Source organism: Tachysurus vachellii, chromosome 14 (genome assembly GCF_030014155.1).
Source record: "Tachysurus vachellii isolate PV-2020 chromosome 14, HZAU_Pvac_v1, whole genome shotgun sequence".
Taxonomy (NCBI): Eukaryota; Metazoa; Chordata; class Actinopteri; order Siluriformes; family Bagridae; genus Tachysurus; species Tachysurus vachellii.
The window spans coordinates 5435412-5460971 of record NC_083473.1 but is presented as its reverse complement, the minus strand read 5'-3'; the positions used below and the strand labels follow the sequence as shown (position 1 = coordinate 5460971).

The window sequence follows — 25560 nt, the reverse complement described above, 5'->3', positions numbered from 1 at the left end:
TGCAAAAGCAATTTCAGCTGAAACAATCATTAAAAAATAAATAAATAAATAATAAAAAAAAAGATGGTGAGGTTTTCTGTAGGGAAGGAGTCTCCAGTGTCAGTGCTTTGTAGCGTTTATCCACCAGGGAGAAATTCTTCAAGCGATAATGAAGGAATGGCTGATTAGAGCTGTAAATTTAATGAAAAAGAAATTGATTTTATACGGAAAAGTAACAGCTTAATGTTGCATACGAGGAATAAATCACATTGGGATACTTTTAGTTTAATTTTAAAATAATCGTCGTTAACGTGTTAGGCGTAGCTCCTGGCAGCTTCACTCCACCTTTGTGTTGAATATTTCCACTTGATTTTATTCCTTACTCGTTGTAAAACATACATAGATTCATGTATATGGAGTAAACAGGATGAAGCGCTGAGAGATATGATGATATGATGATGATATTGTGGTCGTTTACATCCAAGTGTAGTTTTCTTTGTCAGCAGTTAAACGCTCGCAGATAAAAATCAATATTTGTTCTTCTGACTGTTCATTTTTTTCCCCTTTTTCTTTCTTTCTTTTTTTTTAAAAACAGATTATTGTGTGAAACCAGTTTTTCCACATGTATTTGAAACGTGCCGTTGCTGTTTTGCAGGTACTTTGACAGTAAAATTAAATACGGTTTCAGATATCACCGTACCAATTTTTTGCCACTTCATCCATCCATCCTTGTCACACAAAAGGTGACATGAACACTAGCCACCTTTACACTAATCTAAACGACCTAAATATGACACAGCCTTGGGTTACAATTTTATAGCTATGCTAGAAAAGATGTGTAAAAGAAGACCCTGCAACAGAAAAAGGAAAAGTGGACTGGTGGAAGCATTACTCCAGTATTGTGAGGGAGGAAATCTAAAGCACAGAAGATCTGGATCTCATTCAGACCATAAAACCACACAACACAGCAAAACACACACCTACACACTCACTCACTCTCTTTATTTCTCTCTCTCTCTCACACACACACACACACACACACACACACACGTCATGGACGGTCCAACTGTATCGTAGTGACGTGTTAGGTTTAGAGAAGAGAAAGTCCAGAAGAAAGAATTTCTCATCGCTGTGTTTACTTCAAGTGTGTTCATTAAAACCATCATTTCTTCTTATTCATGTATTTATTTATTTATTTATTTGTACATGGATCAGTACCCTTCACAGGAGGTAGTGCTGCTCCTCCCTCAATCATTTCTTCTTTAACAAATGTGTTTATGGGTTCACTGTGGTGTTACTGTGACACATGCATGCTGGGTAACTCTACACCAGCGCTTTAGTTCCACACGGCCACCTCGAGCGAAGCATCAGTCACTGAAGCAGCTTTCGTAAACAATGACATTCATTCAGGTAGTAATTAGTATGTTGCCTTATTCATCCGGTGGAGAAAAGGGAGAAGGGTCGGGTGATACAGCCATGTTTAAAACAAACGGGGGACGATGCGTTTTATTCGGACGACAATAAAACATTTATTTATTATTATATAATAGTGTATATTGGTATGTATTGTTATCTGTTGGTTTCTGTAGTCATTTGGTGTCTATTGGTGCCTACTGGTCTCAACTGCTGTGTGTCGGTGTCCGTTGGTATCTACTGGTATCTATTGGTGCTTTTAGGGATATGTTGGTGTCTATTGGTATCTAATGGTATATATCGGTGCCTACTGTTATCTGTTTTTGTATATTGTCTAGTAACAGCCATTGGTGTATATTGATGCCTACTGGTGTCTATTGGTATCTACCAATGATAGGATGTGGTAGCCTAGTGGGCTACCAATCGGAAGGTTGTGAGTTCGATTCCTACATCCACCAAGCTGCCACTGCTGGGCCACTGCTGGGCCCCTGAGCAAGGCCCTTAACCCTGAGCAAGGCCCTTAACCCTCAATTGCTCAGTTGTATAAAAATGAGGTAAAAGTCGCTCTGGATAAGGGCGTCTGCTAAATGCTGTAAATGTGAAATGTAAATGTACCAATATCCGTTGGTGTATATTTGTGTCTATTGGTATCTGTCGGTGTATATTGGTATGTATTGTTATCTATTGGTTCCTATTTGTATGTATTGCTATCTACTGGTATCTACTTGTATCTACTGGTGTCTGCAGTGTCCACTGGTACCTGTTGGTGTATATTAGTGTCTATTGATATCTACTGGTGTCTACTTGTATCTACTGGGATCTATTGGTGTATATTGATGTCTATTAGTGTCTGTTGGTGTCTACTGGTAGCTATTGGTATATCGTCGCTGTCGGGCGGAATCCTCGTATCTCCAATACTGTTATTTTTCAGGAAATTAAAAAAACGCCGTACCTTATCTGCAGTGCACAGGCTTTAATTCCTGTCCTCAGACGAGCACCAGAACTAGCGGGGGTCAAGATTTTTTTTTTCTTTGAGCCCAGTGTTTTGAAGACATTTACCTCAGAAGACGTGTTGATTTGTTGCGACTATTCTTGAGGAGAAATATGCCGTGAAGCTCTCCCGCGGAGTGAGGAAGAGGTGGATAGTTGAAGTGTCCAATGGAGTTATGAGATTTGTGCTCAAGCTATTTTCAAGACTTTAGATTGGTTAATAACTTGTAAAAATAACAGACCCACGTGGGGACTGACCAATAGCATCGATATGTGAAAAAATATGAAATTGACCAAATTTGGACATACGAGGTTTCCGCCCAACAGCGACGATATACTGATATTCTGATATTCATGATACCAGAAACATTCTAAGAAACGCATTGTAATGTATTTTTTTCAACTATCCCAGACCAAGCAAGAACAGATGGTTAACTAATCAGTTCACACAATATAGCATCAGAAAAATAATCTCGTGTACCATACAGACATTCTGTAAAAAGTTGTATCACTGGAGTAATTCCACATGGTATTGTTACCTATAGTACTCCCTCTATTAAATATTGGCCTGTTCCTGGATTTACCCAGTTTGCAAAGCGCTAATCTACAGTGATATATTTAGTCGTTGAACTGTTCGTACCATACAGGCATGTATGTATGTGTAATGATGCCAATGATGGTCTGGCGACCCATCCAGGGTGAATTCCTGTCTCATGGATTTCAGCCCCAGCTCTGGACCTACCCTGACCCTGACTGGGAGAAAGCGCTTACTAAATAACATGTGAAATAAAATTACAGCAGACTTTTATAGGTCATGCTGTATGAGAGGATTCCAATAAAATCCAAGAAAATTCTAGAACAGACGTTATACAGTCTGATTAGTAGGATAGACCCAAAGAAAATGAAGAAAAATACAAAAAACAATGTGCATACAGAAACATTCTACAAAGTAAGCTTGGTTAATAAGGACCTTTTGTCCATTACTATGTTGCGTTAAAGTATCAGCATCAACAATACAGTTTTTTTTAAACTGACCTGTGGGAGTAATCCCAAAACCATACAACACAATTATGATCACATACAATGCTGGTCTATTATTCCTTGGTTCATAATAGGTATACAATAGAAAATGTACACTGGTACATTACACAAATGTGGAAATTAGCTCACTAGTCCATGGACTGTCAATTTTTCATTTGCAGCAATTTGTTTTATCACCTTGTGATAAAAAAAGACAACTCACCCATTCCTCGATCACAAAACATTAATTATATGAGTACATTCTAATATATATATATATATATATATATATATATATATATATATATATATATATATATATATATATATATATAAACCTTAGTTTTTAAAACCATTATTGAATTGTGTCCCTTTATCTTCCTAAGCTTTTCATTGTTGAACTTTCCATCTACAGAACATAGATATAGTTATGCAAGAATGAAATGTACTGTAGATTCAGAACAGATTGCATCTCATTAACAGCTCTTTTATTGTAATTTCTAGTTCGATTGATTTTACAGAGACCACTTTGAGAACGTCATCTCTAACCAATTCATAAATGTTTTATCGTGCGCTTTGATCAAGCTGACCAACTACAGATGCTCCAGATGAGACGTTCTGTGATCGTGACGCTCCAGATGAGCTTCTGTGATCGTGACGCTCCAGATGAGAGGTTCTGGATGACTGAGAACATTCACACGATCCCACAAATGGAAATCATTTCAGTTTTAATAACACGTGTGACATGCAAGGTTCAATATATCACAAGACATATCGCAACCTCAATTTGCAGCACCGTGGTGTTTATTTTCATAATGTGCATATCTTTCCTACATGAACGATCAAACACGCAACTAAGATTTTCAAATGGACTTGAACTGAAATTTAAATGCTCCAGAAATCTTCACTGAACTCATAATCAAATACTATTTGGCAACGACTGTTTTGCAGATGGGTCCTGGATCAGCGTGCGACTTACAACCCTAGCCTGGATGTGCAAACTTCTGAACTGGGTTGCCTAACTAAACTGGGTCATCTGGCAAAAACGAGCCACTTTATATTCCCCTGAAGAAAACGATCATTAAAAAATCCTCACTACTTTCTATCTCTCTGACAGAGACAGCTGACTGGCTGAACCTCTGACCTGAGATTGGCACAGGAGATGCTACTTGGTGGCCAGAAAAACTGACGAACGTGAAAATGCTCCACAAGCCAAATGCAACAGTCATTATTTTAAAATTCTTGGCGTTGGTGTCAGTTTAACATCATTTTCAGAGAGCAACTCTGAATAACAAGAGGGGAGACAAGGGCAGCATTAGATAGTTCCTTAGCAACTTGGCTGAATTCAAACCAAAATGAAGGCACACCAACATAAATAAACAAATAAAATCCATGCTATTAAATGTCTGACTTTACATTTCAGCCAAGTGAACTAAAAAAAAACCATCACGTTGGCAGCTACCGAGCTCGTCACCTACATGCTATAATCGCATGTATCCGGAAGATCGGTAGAACACTTCAGGGAATAAAGTTTTGTCTCGGTTAAAATGTAGAAAATTATTCATAATATAAATTAAATACGATTTTGTACCACACACAAAAATATACAAAAAATAAAACTAAATAAAAAGAGAAACATATTACTAATAGAATACTGAAGTTACCCTAAAGACCTACGATGCGCTAATAGTATAACAAAATGATGATCAGATTTAAACTCAAAGTGGGCGTGGCTTAAATCAGGAGGGTTTCCAGTTTAATTAAATGTGAACACTGGAAAACCATATCAGCTCTGAGAGTTCCTCAACCTCAGTTACATCACAACACCACCACCGAAACAACAACAGTTTACAATTTGTCCAAACTAGAAATCCTGCTCCTGCAGGTATTATCTGGTGCTATTTCCCAAAATAAACAAAAAAGGAACTGAATTTACACCACCATGACCCTGACCATGCAGTTACTGTGGATATTTGTGTTAATGAACATGACCTTTGTTTGCTACACCTGACTGAAAGTAAAAAGATGGATAAATCCTCTCTCGCACACCTTTACACTCAACCAAGCTGTATAATGAGCTCAAATTCATATCAGTATTTGTATCGTTCCAAATTAACAAAACCATAATATATTAATAATATCTCTAATATACGGTCAGGATTTCTGTTAATGAGTGTTAAAGAATTATATTATTCATTCATTCACTCATCTTCTACCGCTTATCCGAACTACCTCGGGTCACGGGGAGCCTGTGCCTATCTCAGGCGTCATCGGGCATCAAGGCAGGATACACCCTGGACGGAGTGCCAACCCATCGTAGGGCACACACACACTCTCATTCACTCACGCACTACGGACAATTTTCCAGAGATGAGTAAATCCAGCATAATTTCCTATCTTAAAAAATTCTAAAAGCTGAGTATTGTTCTGTGCCTGCAAGTCCCACTGTTTTTAATAGCTGACAACTCTAGAGCCTGAGTGTTCTAAAATCTCAGTTGTATTTCATAGCTTCCAATATTAGAACCTGGGTATTGGGAACATTCTTTTTTTTTTCTTTTTTTTTTTTACAAAACAATATTAAACTCGCCGTGAATGTTCTAGAACACGGAAATTATACCCTATAAGTGAGTTTTATTTTGGTCCAAAAACCTAATATCGGTCTGTTCCTGAATGTTCTAGAACTTGGGTACTATTCTGTACTTGGGAGTTCTATATTTATATTGTTAGAGCATAGCTTTAACTATAACTAGTATTGATCTGTAGCTGAGAATTGTAGAACTTCATATAATAATGGCCCGTCCTTGGATATTCTAGAACCTACTAATTGTTCTCTACCTGAGCATTTTGTAAATTCAGTGTTATTTCACAGCTGATGATTCTGGTCCATAGCTAAGAACTTTAGAACTCCAATATTGGTCTGCGTTATTTCCCAGATGACAATTCTAAAACTCGGGTATTTTTTCTATTCATGACAGTCCTAAAATTCCAGAGCTACTTCATTGCTGACGATTCTGGAATCCGTGTACTGGTCTGTAGCTGAGAATTTTAGTATCGGTCGGTCATAGAAATGTCTACAGATACTGTTCTTTTACTAAAAGATTCTAGAAGTACAGAGTATTGTTTTGTATCAAGAGAATGACCAAAACTCCATATTGTTCCAGAACTCTTTTTCTATGCCATGTACAGTTTTCTTATTCTACACCCAGTGTGCTCCGCTATATCTAATACTAATGTGTTTAAACACTCCAGAACCCAAATATTGTCTCACACATTGTTTAAGGTTTTATATACTATTGTTTCATTGTGCATACCAGAATCCTATTATTGTTCTGTGTCTTGCTTGGCTAGAACTACAGCTGAGTTCTAGATTTGGATACAGGATCAGTTTTAATGCGGTACTCATCAGAGCCAATAGGAGTAGAGGGCCGAGCCTCTTCGACGCTCCACAGAACAAATAAAGCGAGTGAAGAGGAGCCCACCTCCGCCTTCTCATCCAACCGGATTTATTACAGCACATTAGCAGCGCAGGAATTCCAGCTGCTGCCAAACTCAATATTGACTCCACAGGAACTGAAGGATATGCACAGCAGATCAGTAATTCTGCATGCAAACAAACACAATGAGTTCAGCTCGGGTTTTATGGGCACTGTGCTCAAATGACCCGAACCTGACCTTAGTTCATTACGCTTAGAACATTTAGTCCTTTGATCATCGATGTTAATAGATGAAAATGCAGCAGAACCTACTGTACAGCTCTGGGCTCTCTGTTCATAAACTCGCAGCTGTAACAGAGCTCTTTTGGCAAATTCTGCCTGGTGCTTTAATGGACATGGATAGATAAGAAATGGAAGCCTTCTGCAGAGTTATCAATTTTTCAAAACGTCCATTCCATCCCTAAAGCTCGACCCACCCATCCGCCCTTTCGCTGGCTGAGAAGCATCAGTTACACGTGTAACTGTCTGCGCTGTCCTAATCGAGATACACACAGTACTCTCTTTCCATAGCTATTTAGGTTTATACACACACACACAAAACAGATCCAAAGCTTGCTTTATTTTTTGAAGCACTTTCCACAGCCGTAATACCGATCCTCATCAGGTCCTCAAAGCTCTAATTAAGAAACGATAAAACTGCTTCTAAACAAACACTCCGTAAACATGCTAATTACTGTGCCATTTTTGCTTTTATGTTCCAGCCCTTTAGTGGTAGAACACACTTCCTTTGCTGAACTGCCCTGGCTTTGAACTTTTCAGACTCCTCCTTGGCACCAACCCATATTTATATCTCTTTCGTAGCGGTGCATTGAACAAATGTAGATCTTATAAAATCTTTAGATGTTTTTTTAAAATGTAATAGTTTTATATGACAGTAGCTTGATGACAAGGTTTCACATGCGTTTCCTCTGGGTTTTCTTGTTTCTTTCCACTGTCCAAAACCAGGTAAGTAGGCGGATTGGCTATGCTCAGTTGCCCCTAGATGTGAACCGAAACTCCAGACTGCATTGACATGACGTTGAGTGAGCTATCTGGATGGGAACTCCCATGCAGAGTCAAACTCAACTGCCTGAGATCCAGCACTGGCTGCACCCAGCAGTACCTTCATATGCTTGGTGCTGCCTCATCCGACTCCTGTGACTCCTGAGTCCATCAGACCCTCCGCTGTATCATCCACGACATAAAACACTGAAAGCCCCTCTAATAGTGATGCCAGACCTGCTCTTATCAGAATTGACAATCTGACATAGACCATACAAAGGACTGAACGAGTTATAAAATCACCACACTATTGTAGTTCAATGCAGTAAGATTAAGCTGTGGAACAGTTTGCCACCACCTGTCAGAACTGCTTCTACGTTTACTGAATTTAAATCCATGTTAAAAACACACCTCTATTCCTGTGCTTTTAATTGTTGCTAATTTGTACGTGTTCTTTTATATTTTTGTTCTTTTTTTTCTCCCTTTTTCTTTTAACTCTATGTACAGCACTTTGGCCAGCTCAGGCTGATTTTAAATGTGCTTTATGAATAAAATCAAACTGAATTGAATTGAATTAATGCATAACAAAATTAGCTTGAATGGTTTTTGGGATAGTTAGCATTTTAGCTGTGACTTTACCTTCGATCTGAACAATTAATTTTGGTTTTGCTAAATTTGAGGCAACAGGTCAAGTATATGTATGTGAAGTTTTGTGCACTGAGGCTTTCTTGGCGTGGTACCCCGATCAAGATGGTAACCATAAACATTAAAAAACATAGACGTAATCTTGCACATCACACTGCTTATTTTTCTCATGCTAAATTTATAGACAGAAGGTTTCAGATAAAAACTTATGCCTGCACACATTTTAGATATTCTGGAATTGCAGCAGAAATAGCCAAGTCTTCAAAAAAAACAAACCGGCCGACACGGTTATTGATTGACGAAGCAAATTCCAATTTAAAACTTGATGTAAATAAAAACCTTTCCAAACAAACCTTGCACAGAACAGCACCTATTTTTATTGATGAAAATGTCAAGTCAGGACATTTTGTATAAAAATATCAAGCCGGCAAATATTTTGTTTCTGAGTTGCAGTACAAAGGTCTAACCTTGCAGAAATCATCTTAGCTGAAGCAGTTGTGGTTGTTTTGTATTGGTTGATGAAGCAAATTCTACGTTAAACTTGATGTATTTATTTATTTTTATTCCAGAATCTTGTGGGGTGGAATTCTTGCAAAAACCGGTCACTGCAAATTCCGCAGAAGGCATCGTAATAATACTTGCTGACAAAATTTTACAGTCACGTAGCTGTTAGTCAGTGACTGCTTTATCCACTGTGTACAGAATCATCAGATTGCTCTAATGTCACTAGCAAAAATAAAACGATCCATGAACAACATCGTGTGCATCATATAACCATAAGCACATGCCTATTAGGCAGCTACTATTCTTTTCATGCCAACTGAAGTTATTTATGCCAAATATCAACAATGATGTGGCTGTTTCTGTATTATACCAGTGCTCTTTGAAACGATTCTTAGCCCCAAGTTACATACATGCTTTTGATCATACATAGTTAAAACTCTCCTCTTTCAAATTATGAATCCATTTATACTTCCTTTCTCATATATATATTTTTTTTTAAATTAATTTGCAACCTACTGTTTGTATGCCTTTATAAGTTGCTTTGAATAGAAGCATCTGCCAAAGGACTTAATGGAAAATGTATGGTCTTGTGATGTTGTTGTCTGAAAGGCTCCATTGTTACACGACCAAAAACTGCTCCATTAAATCCACTTAAAAGGATTCCACATGCTCAAACCTGCCCAATATGCACAGATTTAACATAGTGGTGAACCAAATTGAAAAATCTTGGGCGAACCTTGGAAACCGAATTCAGGACACGTTGTTTTCAAGCAGAACAAAATGCTAAATCAGGAATGTAAAAAAAAAAAAAAAACTTTGGTAAAGCATTTCCCCCTGTGTGCTACAGCACGGGTACAGGTTGTGCTGTTAAAGATAACATAAGATGTGCCCAAAAAGAAATAGCACACATACACGGCTCAACGCCAGTCTTGCTCGTTTAGATTCGTTGTTTATAACCTGCAATAGGTTTACTGTTAACTGAATGTTTACTTTAACAGATTACTTCCAGTCCACTGCCACTCTCGACTGGAGGTGATTGATTATAGCCCAGTATTGAGGGATCCTTCCTGGTCTGGCAACACCGAATGAGTAGCTGCTGCCGTTTGAATGCATTAATGATGAGACGTGCAGGAGAGCTGAGGAAACACAATCTATTTCTATTTCTCTCCTCCAGTTCTCTTCAGCTGGAATGATTTATTACTAGATTTAAATCAAATAAATCAATAATATGTAAATAAATATGTAAATAAATGAAACCAGGTAACGGACCAAATTTTCAGTATTTTTAAAATAAAAACCAAAAACTGTTTGTTTCAGTGTTTGGAATTTTAAAGTACTTTCCATTAGCACAAGGCTGAAGGTTTATTCAGGACATAATTGTAAAAGGCACTTTTTCATATTAGCTCACAAAAACAAATTGGCGAGATAGATAGCTAGAATAATGCTAATTCATGTTAGCTATTAATTCTAGTCAGGTCCAACTGAATAAATGAACGACTGAACCCGGCACACGCATCAAGCTAACACGAGTCAAAACGCTAATTTCTGATATTACATCAAATAACATAAAATCTATATTATAAAATCTATTAAATCCTAGCTACAGTTAAGAACAAAACCTCATTGCGACAACAAAGCACGAGTGTGCCTACAGTATATGAGCTAAATCTAGCTAATGACACAGAACACTAGCTAAAACATTAGGGTCTGTAGGGTTTATATAATATTAATAGCTAGATAATAATATGATAATGACATTTGATGATGGTGTGCAAGAGAAATGCTATCTTTTAACCCTCAAAGACAAAGCAGAATATAATTTCTGTGTCAAACTATAACCAAACCTGATAACTAGCTACTTATACACAGACTCTCCACACGTGAGGCTTATGCTGAGTCAGGGTAGATTATGTGGTGAATCCAGCATCTATCCCAGGAATACAGCCTGGAATACTGGGAGTCCAGTCCAATCCCTGTTTTTTTTTGTTCAAGTAACTGATAAGTAACTTGAGAACCCAAGTAAAACACGCACACACACACACACAAACATACACAAAAAAACTCATATACTGGGAGAAGGTGTGAAACTCATCCCTGTACTCAGAGATGACCAGGAACCGTGAGGTACACACTGTGCCGTCATGCCGATCTTGTCTGTCCGACCCTCTATTAAACAGCCAACTGTTGCTACAGACATTTCAAGCTATTGCAAAAGTCAGTAGAGATCTAGGTCTCTATCTTCACCACCAAATCTGGGTCATGACATAACAAGCATCAAGCTATTTAGGTTGCCTGAGGTTTGGCTAACAAAGCACCAACAAAACAGCGGCACCCTATAATGTTCAAAGAACGTTTCTTTCAACCATTATAAAAGGAAATAAAACACTTTTAACATCCAGATCCGTCTGGCTGAAGTGAGTAACAGTGAAGAGACGTTGATATACAGCGCTATGCATGTAATGATATCATATGAGACGGTGTTGTTTCATTCTGTGAGACAGGGATCTTAGAGGAAGTGACACTTGTTAGATGTGCGATGATCTGAACTGGGCGCAAAAAGTCCTGCGTGTCCGCACGCTGTCGGACCCGGAAAAGTTACAGTAAACCCTCATTCTTTTTGTGGCCTTCTGTACACAGCCACCATGTGATACATTCGCTAATATCAGCTTACCAACATCTTTCTATTCTTATTGTGTGGTGTTGTGAGACCAAGATCAGCATTGTGCATGCGTGCGTGCGTGTGTTTGTGTGTGTTTGTGTGTGTGTGTGTGTCAGTCAGATGTAGAGACTGATTTAGCCAGAGTGAGAACTGGTGCTCTGAGGCACACATGACAAGTCTGTCTTTTTCTCCCTCTCTCTCTCTCTCACACACACACACACACACACACACACACACACACACACAGAGACAAACACACACACCCTTAATTATCACACGTTTTCCTCTTTGCACATTCCAGCTTTAGTGGAAGAGTAACAGTCCAGTGCACACATATTGAGATCAGGCAGAGAATAAAATGTGCACAAACCCAGCAGAGAGCCTACAGGGCAAACAGCTCTAATGAGAGTGATCAGCTCATGCTGGGGAATCCAAATTAGACTCCATGATGATGAACATCCTTTTTCAGTCTGGGCCACTTCTGCTCTGTGTGATGAACGTAGTAAAATCCTGATAATTCATTTCCACATATTCTCATTACATTCAAACACACTCTCAAAGGGTGAATGTTAAAATATCACGATGGATATTTAAGATGATCTACTTACATTTAGTCTCAAAATGTAAGCATTCTATGTACGTTATTTCTTCTCACAAAAAAAGGTAAAGGCGCATGTGACGACGAGTTAAATAAATAAAAATATAATAATATAGTGATAAATTTATAAAAGTAAAGATAAAATAAATATGCTGTCTCCTGGTGAGCTTCTCTGCTGAAGAAAGCAACACAATTTTAATCTTCAGCGCTTTAGAGCTTCTGTTGATGTCAGTATTGGTGATCATTAACATTCATATGATTACTATTTCATAATAATTAGAAAAAAAAATTCTAATTTATTTTGGATAGCCCACACACACACACACACACACACACACACACACACCCACACACACACCCACACACACACCCACACCCCAGACTGTCTGACCCTATCCTTGGAGGCTAATTAATATCATGTTCAATTAAAATCTAATCCTAATCTTAATCTTGGTGAATCACTTAATCACTTTTTTGTAATAAAATCTTGCAGATGTTATGAACACACACTTTTTCTCATTGGAACCAACACAAGGTCAAATTTTCCTGTCAGAAATGTCTGATTTTGTGTAGATACTTGGTTCCCACCAAGCAAACACACACACACACACACACTGCATACTGCATGTGATCCCTGTTGGTGTAGCATATGTGGTTTATAACCATAGCCCACTCCCTCATGTGTTTAGCAGCTGATGCTTCCATAATAAACAGACCCATGCCACTACTGTGCTGCTTATCCACACCCCTAACACCATCACCCAATGAAAACAGAGCACAAGTCGAAAAACAATAAACAGCGTTCTATACTCACAGAACTTCTGCGACTGTGAGGGTTTTCCCTAGGACAAGGCCTGCTGAAGGGCTCCTGCTTCACGCTCTTTCCTCTTTCCGTGTCCACTGATGTCCGTCTCCTTCGCTACGCCACCAAGTCTGTCTCTCGCTCCCTCTCTGTCTCCGTCACTGGTCCTGCAGCTCTCTGGAATCTGAGACGAGAGAAAAATGTCAGCAGTGAGGAGGGGATGTGGGTGTGTGTGTGTGTGTGTGTGTGTGTGTGTGTGTGTGTGTGTGTGTGTGTGTGTGAGAGAGAGTGTGTGTCCTCTCCTAGACAGGCCCTGAGACTACTACGCTTTTGTGTTTGCCAAGAAACCGGAAGGCTGTTACCTGGGAAACGTGTGGCATGGCAGATTTGGCAAGGTTATTTGAATGCCGAAGCCGAGCACCGCTGCAGTTTTTGGCGAGCTCCACCGTCGCCTGAAACGCTGATCAGCGAGCAGTGACGCAGCACTTCGTGCAGCGACTCAGCTAGAAGTCAACACGACTCAGGCCTCTAGTGAACTCCGAGAACCTGATCTCAGTAGAAAATGCGGGTGAATTTGAACCAGCGTGGGCTTTCATCCTGAATGAATTTTGCCCCAGTTGCGAAACATCATAACTGAAGCCAACGTGGAACTTTGACAGATGAAACAAATACGAGGGATTAATACGGCGGGCGGAAGACGGGAGCGAGTACTTCAGGAAGAAAGCAGTGGGAGAAATGCTGTTAAGCGATTAGCCGTACGACGAGTACGACGCTAGAAAACGTTTCTACGATGCACGATAAACGGTCTCCACGTTACTCGTGAAGTTATCCGTTCAGCTGAGCATGTGGAAGCAGCGCAATGATCGAAATCATGTATAAAGGGATCAAGAGCTTAAAATTTAAAGTTCATGCCAAAGAAACATTAGGAAAAGGTCAAAACTCAACTAACTCAAGATGATATCAGTGGCTTGGCATAACTGTGATATACTGGTATAGATCTCCTGGGATTTTCACACACATTAATCTATAGTTTACACAGAATGGTGCAAAAAAATAACATTTCTCTTCATGCTTCATGCATCTACAGTAACTCAGTCACTCTTTATGAGCGCGGTGAAGCGGAAAAGCATCTCGGTGCACGAGCATCAAGGCGGACGAGCTACGACAGAAGACCACATCGGGTTTGATCACCAGTTACAGGAGTCTGAGGCTGCACCTGAAACAGTAAAACTGTTGAGGAAGACTGGGGTTAAAATGTGCTGCTTAGAATCTACAAGTGTAGTTAGAAAAGTTATCACGTGTGATATATTAGAAAAAATATTATGACAGTATTTATCATACCAGTGATATTTAATACGATATTTACCTTCGTGAACGAAAATCCCTGCAAAGAAGTACAAATATATTTTTTTTTAAATCGTCTACACAAATTATTTTAGACGAAAAATTAGATGAAGATCAGCTGCTTGTTATTTGTTCCATAAAGAAACAACTCGACTCCATACCTCAGTCTGGATATTATAATATATCGTCTTATCAGCATCTAACGCTAACGCCGTATCTGTTCTTTTTTACTTCTGCCGTTATAAGACGTTAACACGAGATCCTTCTGTCTGAATCGACTGGTTATGCACCATTTGTTTCTCTCGTATATCTAATTAAAAAGAGAGCACATGTCTGCTCCTAACACACACACACACACACACACACACACAGTGTTGATTGCTGCATCTCTTAATGACTAACACCTGATACTGACTCAATTAGGACGCTCCTCGTAGTGTAATGCATCATCACCTCCTTCATGACCGCCCACGAGAACACGTCGTTCCTTGAGTCACGTTACGGCGCTTTTACATCCGAACGTAAATATGGTAAATTACGACGTGAACGCTGTGACAACGTTAATGAATGAATAACTGATCATTTTCATCACGTTACTGCAAATAGAAATAAGACCCATATTTGTAATAGGAAAATAATTAACCTCATCTCACCACCATGCTGTTGATAATTTTCCTATTACTGCATGTGCCCGAGTGTTTCATTCTTTACATATTATCTTATTACACTTTATTTATTCATTTACTACGTGTTACTCAATAGCGCTGATCTGCACGAGCTCCAAGAGAGCACTGAAGATTAACGAAGTGCTTTAACTTCTTTCAGAAACTACATGACGTTTAAGCCTAATAATGCAGGGCACATCACTGTTTACATGAACTATGAACCTGGAGCACAAGTTCGTCAGTTCCACCAGGATATAAACGTGAAATCGAGCAAACTCTGAGATATTCAGAAGTACTTGCAATTTTTTTTTTTTAAAAACGGCCTCAGGTTTTCTGCAGATTTTGGGCGAGAGGCGTGTTAATCACGGCCGTAGCTTCTAGCTAACGGCTATCACAGAAATTTAAAACTAGATGCATTGAACCTTTTGGAAAAAACCCGGAGAAATAAAAATTTATATGGCCACAACTATCAAAGAAAAAACTCGAATTAATCCCTTCATGATTTCTAATTCAAATATAAACCAGGCATATAGAATGTAGTTGGTGTTTACATGTACGTAAGTGGTTACTCATGCAGGAATAAGGACTGGAACAAAATGTTAGAAACTAGCCACGCAAATGTAGCCATTGATGGTCATCTGTATTGTGCAGACTAAAAAGTAAGTGGATAAACCTCTGCACTAGTAAACTAGTGTGTGTCTGAATGCCAAAACTACCAAAGAGCCAGTGCTTGAGTCTTTGGCAAGACTGCTAATCCTATACCTTTCGCTGTATACCCACAAATTTGTGGACACCTGAACATCTCTTTCCAGATTAAGTCCCTTCTCTGCTGTTATAATAAGCAACTCTTCTCTTCTGGGAAGACTTTCCTCTAGGATGTCGGTGTAAATGTCTACAAGTTAATTCAATTCATGAACATTTAAACAGAAGGTTAAAATGTAACATGTGATGTTCAGAGAATGTGTATGTGCATGTTCATTCATTCATCTTCTACCACTTATCCGAACTACCTCGGGTCACGGGGAGCCTGTGCCTATCTCAGGCGTCATCGGGCATCAAGGCAGGATACACCCTGGACGGAGTGCCAACCCATTGCAGGGCGCACACACACTCTCATTCACTCACGCACTCACACACTACAGACAATTTTCCAGAGATGCCAATCAACCTACCATGCATGTCTTTGGACCAGGGGAGGAAACCGGAGTACCCGGAGGAAACCCCCGAGGCACGGGGAGAACATGCAAACTCCACACACACAAGGCGGAGGCGGGAATCGAACCCCGACCCTGGAGGTGTGAGGCGAACGTGCTAACCACTAAGCCACTGTGTGTGCTACCCCCCCTGTATGTGCATGTTTTTTTTTAAAACTACGTCATGCCCACGTGATGCCAGTGTTTTGCGTGGGACCATAGAATTATGGGTTAGAGCGTAGCAACGACATGGACACGTTAACATGCTGATATGAATGTCTTCCACAAATAACCACCATTTATCTGCATGTGGTTCAAAAGGCGCACACGTTTTCACGGTGTCTGGAGAGAGAGAGTGTGTAAATAAATTCAAACGACATCGGTACGATGCGTGGGCATTATTTTATTGAACCAGTGCAGCTACAGTTGGAGTGTGGCTGTAGGATTAGTGTTTATTCAGTTACAAGAGCATTAGTGAGATCAGACACTGATGTTGGGATGATGAGGAGGCTCCAGTTCATCCCAAAGGTGTTCAGTGGGGATGAGTCATGGCTCTGTGCAGGACACTTGAGTTCTTCAACTCCAACCTTCACCTCCATACCATGTCTTTATGGAGCTCAGGGGCTTTGTGTAAATGTGCTTCCAAGTTCCAGTGAAGAGAAAATGTAACTGTACGGCATACAAAGACTTGTGTGGTTCGTTACGTGGTAGGGATGTGGTAGCCTAGTTGTTAAGGTGTTGGACTACCAAACGGAAGGTTGTGAGTTCGATTCCGACGTCCACCGAGCTGCCACTGCTGGGCCCCTGAGCAAGGCCCTTAACCCTCAATTGCTCAGTTGTATAAAAATGAGATAAAAATGTAAGTCGCTCTGGATAAGGGCGTCTGCTAAATGCTGTAAATGTAAATGATTTAGAACTTTGTTACAAAGAACCACGTATAAATTTGATGTCAAATGTCCACTAACTTCTCAGTATATGTACATGCTCACTTCAGTATATTTAGATGCACCGTCAGCAGCTTTGCCACCTTGAAGCTCCCATGTTCCTGGTTCGATCCTGAGCTCAGGTTGTGTTTCCTGTGCCTCCCTCAATATAATGCCAGTTGGTGTTTGAGCTTCTCTTTCATATCTTGTGTTTAGGCTTGAGGTTGGCAATGAATATGACACACCATGCACAAATGGTGTTTTCAGGATAAGCTCTAGATCCAGCACAACCATGGAACGTTAGCAAACATAACATAACCCAAAAAACTAAAAAAAAAACCTAATGGGATTTTACCTTGCAAATCTTTTATCTGGCCCAATCCCCATCCTCCCTTGTGGACAGCCCAGAGGTTCTAGTTGTACTACACATTAAAACGAAAAGTAAAAGTTTCAATGACTCATCACTCACTGGTGGAAAAATAAAATCAAAGCTTTTTTAACAAGTCAAACTCATCCCATGTTATGATCCTGGACCTCCCTGGCATGGCATAGTGATGAGGAAACATCTGCTCTGGAAGATGTCATCACCCGGGCAAAGCAAAGAACATCGAAGCCATATTCGGTGATGATGTATTACCCGTGTGGTGCACAAAGAGCTGTCATTCACTAAGCAAATATGACTTCACACACTCCCACATGCTCTGTAGAACTTAGATCTCTCCGAGTGTTATCACGGTCACATTGTTTCGCTCGGCATCTCCATTGACTCCGTCCACACTCCCTTTTAACTGACACCGAAACTAACTCAAGGTTAAAGCGTTCCCAAACGTGTCGTTTTAAACCAATTAAAATCATTTTTGTTGACAAACTCTTAAATATCTTATTATTAAACAAATCAACTTCATGTGGCATAAGAAGATCTCGCCAGAACTGGACGTGAGCAAACAAATGCCTCCATTTTATCCATTTATTTCCATATAAGCTGCTTATTTTCCAATAACAACACGTCCTGGAGTGTTTTTTATTCCCTTTCTGCCACAGCAATTTGTCTTTAATTACAATTTCAATTGCAATTTTATTAAAGGAAGAAATCTTTCCTACTTTCTATCTAATACTACTCACATTAAATGTAAATATTTAATAACAAATACATTTTTTTCAAGACTTTACACACACACACACACACACACACACACACACACACACGCACACAAGCACACAAGCACACAAGCACACACACACACGCACGTGCACACACACACACGCACACACACACTACTTCTTCTGGACCTTTTTTTTGCAAGGCAAATATTTTGTAATACACATATTGCATACTTTTGCACTACAGTTGCACACATCGGTACTTCACTCACAATAGTCATGTTCTTCTACAGCAGATCTGCAGTCATATATATATATATATATATATATATATATATATATATATATATATATATATATATATATATATACACACATACATACACACACACACTTTTTTCCCTTCCACATATACATACATACATATATATATATATATATATTTTTTTTTTTCCTTCTTGTAACTTTATTAAAATTGTATTTTTTGTATATTGTTATTTGTATTGACTATTTTTGACACCGACGGTCGGAAAGCATTTCTCTACACGCCCTACTGTGTGTGAGACAAATGAGAAAATTTGAATTTGAAATGCGGTGTAACGAGCACGAAACACCTTTCTGTTATCGCTTATGTAATAAAAGATAACAAACAGAAAGTCGTGAAACGAAGTCCTCGCGAGAAGTCGTGTCCTCACCACCCTCTGTTTTTCCTGAGACAGACAGTTCAGGGACACGCTATAGTTCTGGATTAAAGACTAAACAGTGGTTCTCTGGCAGTCCTGCGTTTTCAACCCTAAGAGGAGCCGTAAATCACCTGTAGAGTACGTTGAACAAAAAAAATGGCCACGTGCACAGAACCTACAGCAGGATTAGAGGAACAAAAAATAAAAACTTTGTGAGATTTGCAGAGATCCCACACCCTGAGATGGAAAGCGAGGAGCAGTAAAACTTTCAGCTGTTGCAGACAGAAAAAGTGTCCGTTATTCGGCGTGACCTCATGGCTTTGGCTGCGGCCAGTGGCACGGAGACATGTGGTGTTATCTTTTGCCACGGTAGCAATGGACAGAAACGAGCTTTCAGATTTCTACAGCGCTTTGCTAAATTTAGGTTCAAATCGATGTGGAGTGATTAGGCAGGAGTCAGCATACACACATGGATCCCAGCTTGGTCTCTGAGACCACATCAAGGCAGTTACAGTAACAGTGGCATCGCTACACTGTTGTTTATTCACAACTACGTGTCGTAGCGCTTGAATTAGCAGTTTCTTCAAAATCCAGGCTCTTCTACCACCTTCTCCGTTCCTACTGGCCTGAATACTTACAGGATCAAACTCACAAGTCGACCTAAGACACGTACGACGTACGGGGTGGAGACTTTCGTGCTCGTCCTGACCAAAGTGAGAGATTTTTGATTCTCTCAAGGCTGGCAGCGCCACAGTAAGATTCTGGCAATGCACCATACAGCAGATATCTCACACCCGGGCTAAAGAAGACGGGAGTGCGAGAAGAGTGTGAGAAGGATCGACAAAGAAAAAGAAGTAGAAGAGAAATAAACACACACTTTCAAATGTGTGTCTTTTTCAGCGGACCAGACAGGAGAGCTGGAAAGAAAGGCTGGCGTCTGTGTTTCCGTGCTATTGCTAGACTATAAGCTGCAGATTGTGCCATGTAAACATCTCATTCCAGTCATGCACTCCCAATAAGGCCTAGACTCTGGACTGGTTACTACAACAAGCACAAATGGGGTATTATTAGAATTAGGCCTGGGATGATATACGTACGCTATTAACGCCGTGTTACACTGGTATTTTTATTTTAAGTGCCGAAGCACGTCGGCTAATTTTAAAAGAACCAATTCCAGTAACAATAATCTGCATTGTCTTGATAAACTGACGATCCAATTCACACGTTTTTTTAATTGACCGCGATTTTCCTGAATAATAATTAGCCACAATGTTTACTGTGGTCTTTTTATTTAATAAGCAAACGTGTAACCCGACACCACGTCATACTGAACGATCCTGTATTTCTTTCTTTAGCTTTTTTTTTTTTTTCCACTGTAACAGAATAAAAAATTCATTTCTGGAAAGAGAAGGAATTTGCCTGCCATCTTAAATCCATCAACAAGGATTCCGGACGTGACTAATTAACACGTTGCTGATTTATTTTGTTCTTTCCTTCTTCTTCTTCCTGTCATTACCAGTTGACTAATTGTGGATAACGATGACCAGGGAAACGCATCCAGTGGGTTTCGGTGAAGGAAAGTGAACGTGCTGCTCGTGACTTGCACTTCCCGGTAACTCGGCCTGACTTGCACAATCCTCATGAAAAGCTCTGCAGTATGTAAACAACACAGATTTGCAAGATGCCCGTTCATACGAAGTACAGATGAATACATTCTTCATGCTGAGACTGAAACCTAACCTCTTTTTTTTTCCGTTTTCGATCCGTAAAAGATTCAGCTCCGTGCTTCTTTAAGAAAAGAGCTAGGGACCGAATCGTGTCAGCTAATCTAGATGGGGAAAAAAAATATTACTAATATTAAAAATGACATACACAAAAACTTATTCTGATCTGTTTCGAAAGGGGGAAAAAAACAGACTGTTAAGCTGTAATGTGAGATATTATACAACATCTCTGTTTGTGATTCATGTATACTTATGGATGATATTACAATCGTTGTGAAATTTATGTTTGAACTGATTCCTCTGGAGGACATTTTGATCCCAGATGACTTATGAAGGACGCAGAGCTGGAGCACATGAGAAGCTGAGAGTTAAGCTTGCTGGATATTTATCTCACAACCTGTTTTTTTACCGCTAGTGTCGGATTTTAACCGTTTGAATCGTTTTATATCGTAGGAAAAAAAAAGCTGTATAATATTTTACATGTATTTTATATTACCTTCGTCTTACTCTGTATCTGTGGTACGTATTTGGTTCACGTTTGAGATTATTGTTCGTGGTACCAAATGAAAAGCATATTTGATGGCTTCAGAATGCTACGGACACTTTTGCACCTAAGCCTCCGTCGTTGGAAAGTTGAAAACCTAATATAAAATTTGAACGAATTCAGAGATGAGCGTAAGATTTTAACACGGCAGCATTTTTTGCTAGTTACGTAATAGAAACGATTTATAATCTCACTCTCCGGCGTCACACGGATGATGATGACGTTCCCTGTTGAATCTGGTTTCTCTCAAGCTGTCTTTCTCATATTATCTCAGGGAGTTTTTCCTCACCAGTGGCTTGCTCATCAGGGAGAAAATTAAATTATAGCTGTAAAATTTATATCTGGAACTGATCCGATTTTATATTTAAACTTGGTTACGAGGTAAAGATCACATCACAATACATGAAGACGTTTCTGTGTAACACGGTATTCATCTGTGTCTCACAATGTATAGCTTTACTTGAAACTTCCAGCAAAACAGCAGCGTAGGGAAATAATTAATAACAATGATAAAGGGTTCGATTGAATTTTACATCTACAAACATACAAACATACATTACGTAACACTGAAAAAGGGAAAATATATCATTTTTACTATTCTGAATAGACGGTTTCAGGGTAGCTGTGATATCTACAGTATCTATAATTTATCATGAGTTATAGCGTCCAAGTTGAAAATAGATATGAAGCATGAATTATTTTAATTTGTTACCTGCTTTAAAAAAAAATCACTCATTCATGATTCGCTCTTAAGCTCATCCTGGGAACACATGGGACAATCATCCATGACAAGGCTCTGCATGTGCGCACACACACACACACACACAAAATCACATTCACATCTAATGGTTATTTAGAGTAACCAGTGTTTTAGGAAGCCAAGAGGAACCCAAGGAACCCCTGAAGAAACCCATGCATGCACAAGGAGAACAATCACAAATCCTCTACACAGAAAGTAACCCACAGTCAGTGTTGAACTCTGGAGCTGTGAAGCTGTGTGCCAGCAGATAAGCCCCAATGATAATCCACATCATTTTCAATCACCCAGTTTCTCTTTCTGACACCCATTCAAATCATTGCAGTGTAGTGGAGCATGCTGGTGTTCGGTTCAATCTTCAAGGGCCATGAAACAGGTCAGAGTGGTGACAGCGGTGTTGCGCAAGCCTGTAGAGGATTATTTACATTTATTCATTTGGCAGAAGCTTTTATCCAAAGCAGGGTACAAGCGAGGATCCAATCCAAACATAGTGCTGAGTTGTTCAGGGTTAGAGATTTTGCTTAAAGGAAAACTCCACCCTAAAACCTATTACATGTGTTTATACTGTACTGAAATGTCCTTTGTGAGGTCTTTAGTGTTTCTGATGCCGATGTGTTGTTTTTTTAATTACTCCTGTGAGAACCTAGTTGCTTTGACACCGCAGAAGGACGTATTGCTAGCATTGTGCCATCAGTGTTTAACAGAAGAAATATGAACTTGCTTAACCACGTGTGACGCTGTTAGCGCTTGTGTTCTCACTCATAATGTCTGTTAGTAATGAGAAATCCGGTACAGACGTAACAGAGACGAGAGATCTTTGGTGTGATGCGGTTTAACTACAAGCTTTGGAAGCTAGGATTTGTAGAGCCGGATAGAATAAAGTACTAAAGCGCTGCTGCATCGCTCATTGTACGTCGAGATAAAAGGAGGGTTGGGAGAAATCACACTGCACGCACAATCAGCAGGATTGTGGGTAACATAGGACGCCACTGAAGATCACGTTATATGCAAGTCCTCAAGAGTGGACTGTTCCTTTAAGAGCCTAATAGGATATGACATGGATATTTCTGAGATTTGAACTCACAACCTTCCAGCCAGTAGTGCAGAACTTTAACCTGCAAAACCTAATTATAGTTATGATGAAAAAATAAACAGCTTTGCGGTAATGTAAATTGCAAAAGATAAGCTCTTATATAATCCCATAATCGCCCTGAAACGTCAACATGGAGCCAGTCAGATGGTCATGTAGTGTTATATATACAGTACTGACCAGAGTACTGACCAGAGAACAGGCTTATCTTGTGTTTAATTAATAACACATGCACGCATTTTATATCAACTAAACATAAGACTTAGACGCATAAAGACGCGCTACAGGACCAGTGCAGGCTATAAAGCGTAAAATAGTTCAGTAACAACTCTCTATGTCCGTGATAATACACCGTACTGCTATGTCACGTTAGCTTGTTAGCACGCAGACACTTAGCCAAAAACGCCATGCACCACTTTTATTTTTTTTTTTGAATGTCCTTTTAAAAAAAAAACACACACAAATGTTAACTAAAACGTCCAGGATATGGAACTTAAATCAAGTCAACTTATAGACGAAAGAGATGAACAGCACAGGCTAGCAGTCGGGCTAAAAATACAGGACTAGCCACTAAGCTAACTGAAGTCCATGACAACACCGTTATCTCTCTCTGCTTAAACCAAAACAGTGCTACGTTTCAGACACTTTATAAACAGTCGTAAAACTTGTTTACACGTATAAAGATTATGTATGTCTGCGTAAAGGTGTTTAAACGAGTCAGAACGCTAAGCTAATTCAGAATGCTAAGCTAATCCCAAATAGCCTTTGCAAAAGCCCAGTTGCCGGTGGCAACAGCAGCACTTTTAATGTTCAAAGTTGGCTTGTGCAGTTGTGCTTAAACCGAAAGCGTGGTTTCTTTTCATTTCCGAGCGCATATAAACATATAAACTCGTAAAAAAAAAACCTAAACAAACACGTAACTCCACCCGATAAAATAAAAGTGTTTTTGTAACGTAGTAAAAGCTGATATAATGTTGATGTTTGTCTCCAGCTTGACCTACAGTTTGGGCTTCTAACGCGCTGCTCATCTGAGTAAGTCTATGGGAATAACAAGAGGTGTTATTGTTGTTTATCGGTTTTATATTAACGTTTAAAACCCTGACACTTTTTCCTAACAGGCATTAAAGATCATTTATAAAGTAGTAAAGCTGATTTTAAAGCAAAACCCAAGAAAAAAAAAAAGCGCAGATTGAAAGGAAGAAGCTCAATAACTTCAACAGTGCAATCCAGAGTAATGTATATACTGTATGTATATATATGTGTGTGTGTGTGTGTGTATAAAACGTTATATAATATAACATGATGATCATTACTGTAAAAGAAAAAAAAAAGAAATCACTCGGATTCTTACCTGCAACCCAGCACAAAAAAACAAAACAAAAACAAAACGACTCTGTTTGGGTGAAATCTTTCTGTAAAGATTTGTGTCTTCTTTCTTTCCCAGAGTCCACAACAATCAGCACATTTGGTGGACAAATCCTTAAAGATTGGTGGGCGAAACCTAAACACAAGAGCTGAGAGAGGAGAGAGAAAGTGGCCGTGCATTTGCACTGGGAGATCTGGGACGAAAAATCTCACATGATCCTGTACGTCAGCGATACATTTTCATACGACACCCAAAATATTTTAATGCAACTCAATGCAATAAAAAAAAAAAAAAGCAGCCATGCACGTGAGCATGGGGAATTATAGTGAAGGATTAACTTTACATGCAAAAAATAAATAAATAAAAAAATAACACACACACATATATATAACATCCTGTTGTTGGCACTAATAATTAATATTATGATGAATAATGATATTATTAAATGCACGACTCTGTTTATAATTCCATTCATTTCAGTTTCAGATTTTCCTTCACTGATTTTTTTAATACATTTTTTTTTTGCACATTTTGCAACAAATTGACTGACATGATGTGCAAAGAAAAGTGCAGGATTTTTCCTCCTTCCTGAAAATGAAACAATAAATAAGTGTATAATTAAAGCTATAAATCACCAGCACGCGATAAGGTGTTTGTTATGAGATTTATCTGCTTTTTATACTCCAGCTATCTGTTTTAACATGTGTGTTTGATATCGTTCATGTTATCCACTCTGTCTCAGTCGACGCAAAAGAAAAAAGAGGGGAAAAAAAACAATTTTTGGCAATTATATGGAGTATTATTGCTGGTATGTGGTGAGATTTGACTCTGGAGCAAGACAGTGGAAACAGCGCCACCTTTTGGTCACAATCTTTAGGTGAGTGAAGTCAGAAAGGTTGCCTCTGTGGTTCTGGTGGAACATTTATTGAAAATATTAATCTACCATCACAAAATGATCAGCACATACCATCCTATATCTAGGTTATTTTGATTATTGTCTACCCCTAACCTTAAAGCAGCGGCCATGGTGGCAGATTTGCTTCACAGCTCCAGGTTTGAGGGTTCGATTCCCGTCTCTGTCCTAC

At 39.2% G+C, this 25560-nt stretch overlaps 1 protein-coding gene across 1 annotated transcript in view; it reads right to left on the bottom strand.

Annotated features, from left to right (window-relative positions):
- LOC132856628 (zinc fingers and homeoboxes protein 2-like) overlaps positions 1–24665 on the bottom strand; it is a 45604-nt gene extending 20939 nt beyond the window's left edge. The window contains exons 1-2 of the mRNA XM_060886259.1: positions 24461–24665; positions 13098–13269 (exon numbers count right to left, since the gene is read on the bottom strand). The gene's annotated coding sequence lies outside the window, so the exon portion shown is untranslated. The remainder of the gene's footprint in view (positions 1–13097; positions 13270–24460) is intronic.
- Positions 24666–25560: the final 895 nt, after the last annotated feature.